Raw genomic sequence first — 9,275 nt, forward strand, 5'->3', positions numbered from 1 at the left:
GTGAGATTTTTAGTAATGTTGGCACCCCAAGTAAAAAAAGCTGGAATTGAACTTAATCCCGAATTTTGTACAATAGTCCAATATTGCTGTTTTGCTCTATTATGCTACCACACTGTGATGCTATAATTAGCTTGCTACCACACAACATAGACTTGACTATCAAACAACTCCTGTGAGCTCAGTCGATTAGGAAAGCCTCGTCTCTATAAATGATTTAATGCCTAGAAGAAACTATCACTTTAATGCAATTGTTCACAGTAAATGAGTAATCTTTGTTGATGCAAATGTACTAATGAATACAAGTGTTCCCTGCATCATTGACTATGCTAAAGCTGGGGTTAATAACAGCCATACATATCGTTATTGGAGCCAACATGCAGACATAATTATCAGTTGCTCAGGATCAAGAAATATGCAGGTTTGTTTGTTAAGACACTTGTTAAGCCTTTTGAGAGGGGTTTCACTTTCAATAAACTGAGGACAGTCGCAGACAGGCAAAACACAGAGTTCACAGGTGAAGACGTATAAAAACTCTTCCAACAGAGGTGCCAGGTTTTATTAATTGGATTATGAGTGAATATCAAAGCAGATTAGCCTGCATCAATTTAAGGTCACTTAAATCTATCCAGTCACTACGTCTCATAAGACACACACAAAGCTATTTACTGTCCACATAAACGTAACATTTCCAGTAACAGCTGTGATAATAAAAAGGCTTTCTGAAGGTAAAGTATTGGCCCTTTAGTGTCTTGTGTATCCAGATTGTGTCCAGATCTCTCTAAAGCAGATTGCAGTTCACACAACACATTAAGAATGCATCTTGAATGCAAATAACCAGTTTCTTTTCCACAGATATCAGAGCCAACACTTAACATCAGATCTCTTAAGTTACAGCTTGACAACCAACATGTTTGCTAGAGGGCTCCTGTATCGGATCTAATTATACACAGTATATGCATACACCATGTACAGTATATGTATGTAGGTGATACTGTTGCTGTTAATTTATCTCTGACACCTGGCTACAGTTGTGAAATGAGTATTTAGATGTTTTACTTAAGTAAAAGTAGAAATAAATATAATGTAAAAATACTTTGTTACTCTGTTAGGTAAAAGTCATGCAATCAAACTCTTCAGTAAAAATACAAAAGTACTGACAAAGTACCTAAAGTAAAAGTACTCATTATGCAGATTGACCAATTTTGTTTACTGTATTGCTGTATTATAAATGGTGATGCAGTAATGTGTACATCACTTAAATGATGTAGCTGGTAAAGGTGGGGCTCATTTTAACTCCTTTCTATACTGCTGGGTAGGTTAACCTATAATAGTATATCATCATTTATAAGGTGATTTATGTTTTGTATTAATAATCTAATATAGTGGAATAGATTTACAAAGTAGCTTAACATGGAAATAGCAGAGTACCTCAAAATTGTAATTAAGTACAGTACTCGAGTAAATGTACACCCGTGCCTCACCACTTCTAGATGGACCCTGATTACACTGGTATCTAATACTGTCCCATTTGTGATCAGGCCCCCTACACTATGCCAAGTATGAACAGACTTTAAAAAAAAAAGTAATGGCTCATCTTTTACAAAACAATTTTAAGAATTTTTGTTTCCCAAAACATAATCCCTCATTTAACAAACACTCCGAACCTCTGCAGAGACATGAGGCAGGTCTGAACATTTTGTTGTCCTTATGTGTGTCTCTGTTCACTAAGCTTTGTGCGATGATGAATCGAGCACTGGGAGTTATGGATGGGTTAATTAGCAGCGAGAGTTCATCTCATTAGACAGTGAATGGCATCAGTGCTGAGTCTAACATGCTGTCAGTGCTCTGATGACACATTCCTCCACAGGCCCGCTTCAGCAGCTCTCCGCGTTTATTGGTCCATTTATAGCCGGTGACCACCTCATCTCTGAGACACATCATTACACCCTGGTCTCTACATCACACTTCACTGCTCTACATCTATACTTACAAACTGAATTGATGTGTAATTTTATAACAATGAATATTCATTCATTCCAAAAGCTAACATTTTATTGACTTCCATCAACGCTGACTTTGCTGAGTAACTGCCTCAGCAGGATTCTTGCCAATATTTCTCTTCCTTTATTGCAAACATATCCCAAAGACTTCTGTCTTTTGTCTCTTGTAAAATGTTCATAATTTGAAAATAACGTGTAGGAACAGAAAATATCCCAAAGGTACAGGAAATGAGAAAAGAGAAGAGATAGGACAGTTTTAAAGCCATATTGGTTAAATGTAAAGTATCCGGGAAAGTGGTTTAGTTTTGCAAAATTCACCAAAAATGAAGTAGTGATTAGTAAAACTATATTCTGTAATACAGCCTACAGCGCCATAATTTATGCAATTAAGAAAGAGGACTTCAACGATTTTCAGCCTCATTTGAGTAAAATCAAATGAAATGGCCAACCAGCCAGCGAGCAAGTAGCAATGATGCAGAACAATGTGTATGTCAAAGGCCAATAAGTGCTACCATATTTGACTGAAGACTTAATTGTGGGATATCCTAAATCCTTTCAGATCAAGTAAAACATATCTTCTGTTTTAAACAAATTAACTAATCTCCAGTGAGAATGTTTCCAGCAAGGCAACATTTAATTTGAAGTGAACAATATTTACAGTGTTATGACATGAAAAGACATCCATGGCATGACATCATACCTTTGCAAGGACAAATTAGTCATTTTATAGCAAACATGGTGATTTCTTGGTCACACTTCATGTTTACTATATTATACATTACAGTGACTTTGTGAACATGCTGCCCCACATTTTGCAATCTGCCGTCTCATTCAGTAATACAGTGGGTACGGAAAGTATTCAGACCCCTTCACTTTTTCCACATTTTGTTATGTTACAGCCTTATTCCAAAATGGATTAATTTTTTCCCTCATCAATCTACACACAATACCCCATAATGGCAAAGTGAAAAAAGTTTTGTAGAATTTTTTGCAAATGTATTAAAAATAAAAAACTGAAATATCACATGTACATAAGTATTCACACCCTTTGCTATGACACTCAAAACTGAGCTCAGGTGCATCCTGTTTCCACTGATCGTCCTCAAGATGTTTCTACAACTTGACTGGAGTCCACCTGTGGTAAATTCAATTGATTGGACTTGATTTGGAAAGACACACACCTGTCTATATAAGGTCCCACAGCTGACAGTGCATGTCAGAGCAGAAACCAAGCCATGAAGTCAAAGGAATTGTCTGTAGACCTCCAAGACAGGATTGTATCGAGGCACAGATCTGGGGAAGGGTACAGAAAAATTTCTGCAGCATTGAAGCTCCTGGAGAGCACAGTGGCCTCCATCATTTGTAAATGGAAGAAGTTCAGAACCACCAGGACTCTTCCTAGAGCTGGCCGCCCGTCCAAACTGAGCAATCGGGGAGAAGGGCCTTGGTCAGGGAGGTGACCAAGAACCCGATGGTCACTCTGACAGAGCTCCAGCGTTACTCTGAGGAAATGGGAGAACCTTCCAGAAGGACAACCTGAAAATAGCTGTGCAGCGACGCTCCCCATCTAACCTGACAGAGTTTGAGAAGATCCTCTCAAGAGAAGAATGGGAAAAATACCCCAAATGCAGGTGTGCCAAGCTTGTAGCATCATACCCAAGAAGACTTGAGGCTGTAATCGCTGCCAAAGGTGCCTCAACAAAGTACTGAATAAAGGGTGTGAATACTTATGTACATGTGATATTTCAGTTTTTTATTTTTAATACATTTGCAAAAATTTCTAAAAAACTTTTTTCACTTTGTCATTATGGGGTATTGTGTGTAGATTGATGAGGGGAAAAAAGAATTTAATCCATTTTGGAATAAGGCTGTAACATAACAAAATGTGGAAAAAGTGAAGGGGTCTGAATACTTTCCGTACCCACTGTACATAAAATTAGAGTATGATCTAATTTGACGTATTAGATCAAACTCTTCGTGTGACAATCGTGGTACTTTACAAAAATGTTTTGGAAAAACAGGTCTGCTTCTTCTCATGGATGTGATTTCAGAAACTGTGGTTTCCACAAGATATATAAAATGAAAACTGCAAAGTTAAATTTTTCACAGCACTGAGTCTAATGACTGCAAGTATTTTCACCACAACAGTCTGTTCATTTCTGCAGATAGATTCCTGCATAAATGGTCTGATATCAGATGCAAAGTGTCTCCAATTTAGAATCTAATTAAATTTGATCAAACTGAGTCATGGAGCAGGTGTGAATCCCTCTCCTTTCACACTGTCTGCTTATCTTTGACACGGGAAGCAATCCAGCACCAAGCCACAGTCACATTTCCATGGCACCTACCCACTTACACATTTTAATAATTTAATGATTCTGGCAATTGGACATTAAATTTCTTATTTTCTAATCAGAAAAACCACAGGAGCTTTCTCCATGTTGGTCAAATACAGATCATTTGACAAATCATCCCCCCTTGCAGGCTTAATGTCTCGTGCATATTCATAGCTTTTTCAGATTTCCAATCAAAGTGGCTGGCAGGTCTCTGGTGTGAGCTGCGCCTCTCACTCCTCTATGAATCATTCATGCTGTTTAGCTCACAGTTGTTTGGGTGCATCTGGCTCGGGGAGGTAAGGGGTTGGCCAAATGGAGAGGCCACATGGCGGCTCCAGATGTTTTGCTTTTGTATATGCACAGCTCATCAAAAACAACAAGCAGTGCCACCCTAGAGTCTCAGCCATCTGGGAGACACCAGACAACAGCTTCTCGTGCCCCCTGGTGAATTATTGGAGGGCTCTTTTGAAAAGATATTAGTTTTTTTCAGGCAACCTTCTAATTCGACATTTGTCAGCTATGGAGTGAAGAGCACCTAGTTTACCATTGTTAAATGATGGGGTTCAGCTGGACGGCCGGGATTCAAAAAGCACCTGCGTGGCTAAGGTGTCCATGAGCAAGGCAGAATATCCCGAAAATCTCAGGAAGATGTTTTGTAGCCAGTATATGTCTGACCTGCCTGTGTGAAATGCAGTAAACGAAACCGACTGTAGTCTTAAGGGATCATTACAAAGAAAATGATTAATAATGCTGTTCTAACACCAACTTGTCTTTTAGTTTTTATTGCATCACATCAAAAATCAAAGTAATGAGAGAACTGTTCGAGAGCTGAAGTTCACTTTTTGCACAAAGTTTTTGAATATCTGTCAGGTCACATTATTCTGAGTGCTGTGTTCTCTGCAGGCTCTTTGTGTCCAGCCCCCTGTGCACATCACACCCATCCCCAGATCCCTGCCACTCTCAGTAAAATCATTATTTAGTCCTTTTGTAAGCAAGCAGTGTCCCAGATCACAAATTAATCTTTCATATGTTTCCAAGATCTAGCCTTCTGTAATCCCATCTGTATGAGACACAACAAAGCACAGCCAGAGAGCGCCCATGAATTATTCATTCATTTCTCATGAAAGGCTTTCGTTATGTCTGTCATGTTTCACTCTTGCAAGGAAAATCCATTGATCCTTGCCTTTTCTCTGACAACAAGAACAAACAAGCGACATCACATGGCTGTACATTTTCTCACACTCCGACAAACAGATCTGACAAAAATACATCAGCAATAAAGAATTGTATAATATGCATATGTGCATAATGTGTACACACATTACAAATGCTCACTCACAAATACTGTATGCACACCACATTAAACACATCGCCATGCTCTTAACTAATAGCTGCAAGTGCAACCTCAGGGAAAATGTTTGAACTAGAACACAGCGAGGCACAGTGGATTAAGTCACACGTGCCTTGCCAGTAATCATTTATCTCCAGGAGTATTATAATATAATGGGCATGTCTTCTTTTTGACAAGTTGCCTTCATAATTCAGTGCAACAGAATAGAGAAAACAGCATTGTTAACAAGAAAAGGCTTTAAATCACAAGCACGGAGTACATTTCCTGTGAAATATTAATGTGGAAAGTGTGTTTGTGTACAAGGAACAAAGGGCAGAGTGTTGTACATCAATGGGCTGACAGTGCTGCAGGCTCCACAGACCGGGCTCTGCTTACTCCAGCTATGGCACACTGTGTATGTATAGGGGGTTGGTGCATGGAGGAAAGAGAGAGGGTCATTTATAATATATAGGCCTGCTGGAGCGTGAGGTGTTGGGTCTGCTTAGGTTAGTGTGCATAGCTCTGTGTGGCTGGTCCTCACCTCGCTCTGAGCACTTGCCTTATTTACTTTAAAAGCTTTCCTCTGGAGCCTTGTTTGGAAACTTGGGAGGCTGGATGGATGAGACAGATCCAATTCACTAATACCTCCATTTTTACCCCGATAAGCCTATCGCCTTACAAGATTGCAAGTAGGCACAACTCTCCCTTTGAAAGTCACACAGCCTTGTAAGTCCACATTAGTGTCTTGTTACCTGCAATGTAATGAGGTTAGTCGGGTGGTTGTCTGCAGGGTGCTCCAATAATGCTCTTGGCTCTCAGGTCGGAGGCATCTGACTGGATCCTATTAAGAACAACACAGTGGCTTTATTTCCATTCACAGCAATGGAAAACTAAACATTGGACACATTTAAAAACACAGTAAATTAGAGTTATTCCTAGCGCACCTGTAGCCTGTTCTATTCTTGTCGCTCATGCTTATTTCATACTACACTGCAGCTCTGATATGACAAGTTGCTTGCACTGATTGTGTGTACTTGACTATGTAGATTATACAGCAGCTTGCAGGATAAGAGTGCTGTTGTTGGCCCAGGCTGCCTCCTCCCTGCCTGTCAGCGCCAAGCGGAGATGAGCTTGTGGCCCGTTCTGTCTGCTGTTAATCCTGCCTGTTCTGCTTTGTCAAAGCTGCTGTTTGAACAATGGAGCTGTCTTCTTGTCTGCTAATTTAGGAACAAACATTTGCCTGCGTAGCAAACAAGCTCTCCCAGGAAGTGCTATTAATAGGATAATTAAGCAGACGGTAATGAGCAGGATTACTGCTAATTATGACAAGATTTGTTTTGGCATTTGCCTGAGAGGCAGCAGAGTGTTAAAGTCTGAACAGGAGTTCATCACTGCAGTGAGCGAGCAGGCACCTGAGTAAACAGACTGGGACTCACTGGGGGTATGGGTGTGCTACGTGCACATGTGCATGTGTGTGTTTATGGGTGGATAGGGGGAGGGAGGGGGGGTAAACAGAGGGAGGATAATAACAAAAGCGCAACAATGCCAGAGGTACTGCCAGACCAGTCTATCATTTTGAAACAAGGTCAATCCAACCAGCCTCTATCTGACTTACTGGCTGTGAGGGGGCAGCCAGCCGACCCTGTACACAGTGTTCATATCCTGAAGCTAGTGAAAAATGCCCATCACAATTTCTCAGTCAAACGTGATGTCTTCAAATATCTCGTTTTTTCTGACCAACAGTTCAAAAATCAAAAGATATTCAATTGAGAATATCATAAAACACTTGTGAGTGACTGGCAACGAGTCCAGGGTGTACCCTGCCTCTCACCCAATGCCAGCTGTGAATGGCTCCAGCCTCCCTCCTGCTACCCTTAATGATAAACAGCATAGATAATGGATGGATGGATGGATGGATGGATACTATAAAAGACAAAAGCAGCATTATTGCATTTGTGAAGCTGATCGACAAACTGAATAATCAGCTTTCCCATATTTTTTTGATTAACAAAATACTATGCAGATGATTTTAATAGGGTCTGTCTCCCTGCGATTGGCTGGCGGCCAGTCCTAGATCTACCCTGCCTCTCGCCTAATGGCAGCTGGGATTGGCTCCATGATATTGGCACTTTTTCTAGCTTTACTGTGATTGTTCATGCACAGCCTTTTATTCTAGCTAAGGATCGGTAGCAACTATATTATATAATGATTACAGACATTGATTGATAAATGAATACAAACTAATAGACTTATCAGAGAAAGACAGACAGTAGACAAATTCATTAGACACACTTGTGAAACATCTGTTTAATTCTTCCTTGTCTGTCAAGACAACATCAGACTATAAATGACGCTAATAATTAAAATGGCTCCCATTTACAGAAAGTAATCTCTACTGTGTATATTTTAGGTATGTCTCTGCGATGTACTCCTATACTTTGACCTTTAATTTTTCATCCAGATCATATTATCATTGACTTCTCAACCCTCCTAAATTAAAGTAGAAGTTATACATGTGGAACTAATATTCAGTTCTGGCTGTATAAATATTTTGTTTAACTTGTACTTGACTTATTTTTTCTTCAGAATTAAATGTCTCCCTTTCAGGTGGCAGGAAAAAAATAAAGTGAGAAAAGAAGTAAATGTCTCTTTTCAAACGACTGCACAGTTTCAAAGAGCTTCGTTAACTAGCCATTTTTTCTGTCATTAGGATGCTAAAAGAACAAACAAAAGTGGTGTTTTGTTTGAAGTGAAACTTGAATTCATTTCATGTGCATATAATCAGTGATATTTCTTTTATATATTTACGGTTCTGCTCCTTTGTGGCTCACATAGAGGGCAAAAAGGCAAATCTTCAGTTTTACACAAGAAGTTTGATTATTTTTCAGCATATTAGCGTGTTATTAGTTGAAGCATTATTGTCATTCTTTCACTTGATAAAAGATTAAATTAAACTGTTCCTTCACGGGAACACAGCAGTCGGAAGAATTAAACCGTGGGGTGACTTTAACAGAGATGAAACCTTAATTCACAAGATTCAATCAAAACCTGACAACAAACAAGCCTAGTTGAGGTGAAGGGGAATCTTAATGCGATTGTAGCTAAAGCTCAGACAGTGAGCCGCCTCCATTAAAGCATGCCACACGGCCCAGCAGCTCCAGATAAGACAGCTGAGTCTGGGATTTAGAGCTTTGGCTTATCGTCATCTTCACACCACTGTCTCACCAAGAGCAGAGAACACGGCCCCTAAATCCTCTCCAACTGGGATACAAGTTTGTCTTTGGGCTGTAGGTGCCGTCCAAGTCGAGCACAGGTACATTAATGGGTTATAATTCTTAATTAGGACCTTGATCTCTTAGCCTCCCCAAAACACACAGCAGCTTTGGCACGCCAGCAAGACTTTTCATTCTGTAGCAGGCGCTGGGATAAGATTATAGAGACGGAGAGCTGTGTGGAGCACTGTTTCAGAAATAAAATTGCTTTTATTCCACCCAACATGTGTTCAGTGAGATTAAGGCATAATCTTACAACGTTTAATAAGAGCCCGTTTGTGGCCTTCGGCTGAGGCAGAAAAAGTAGAGCATGCCTGCTCTACTTTAAATCCTGTTT

Source organism: Pempheris klunzingeri, chromosome 5 (genome assembly GCF_042242105.1).
Source record: "Pempheris klunzingeri isolate RE-2024b chromosome 5, fPemKlu1.hap1, whole genome shotgun sequence".
NCBI lineage: Eukaryota > Metazoa > Chordata > Actinopteri > Acropomatiformes > Pempheridae > Pempheris > Pempheris klunzingeri.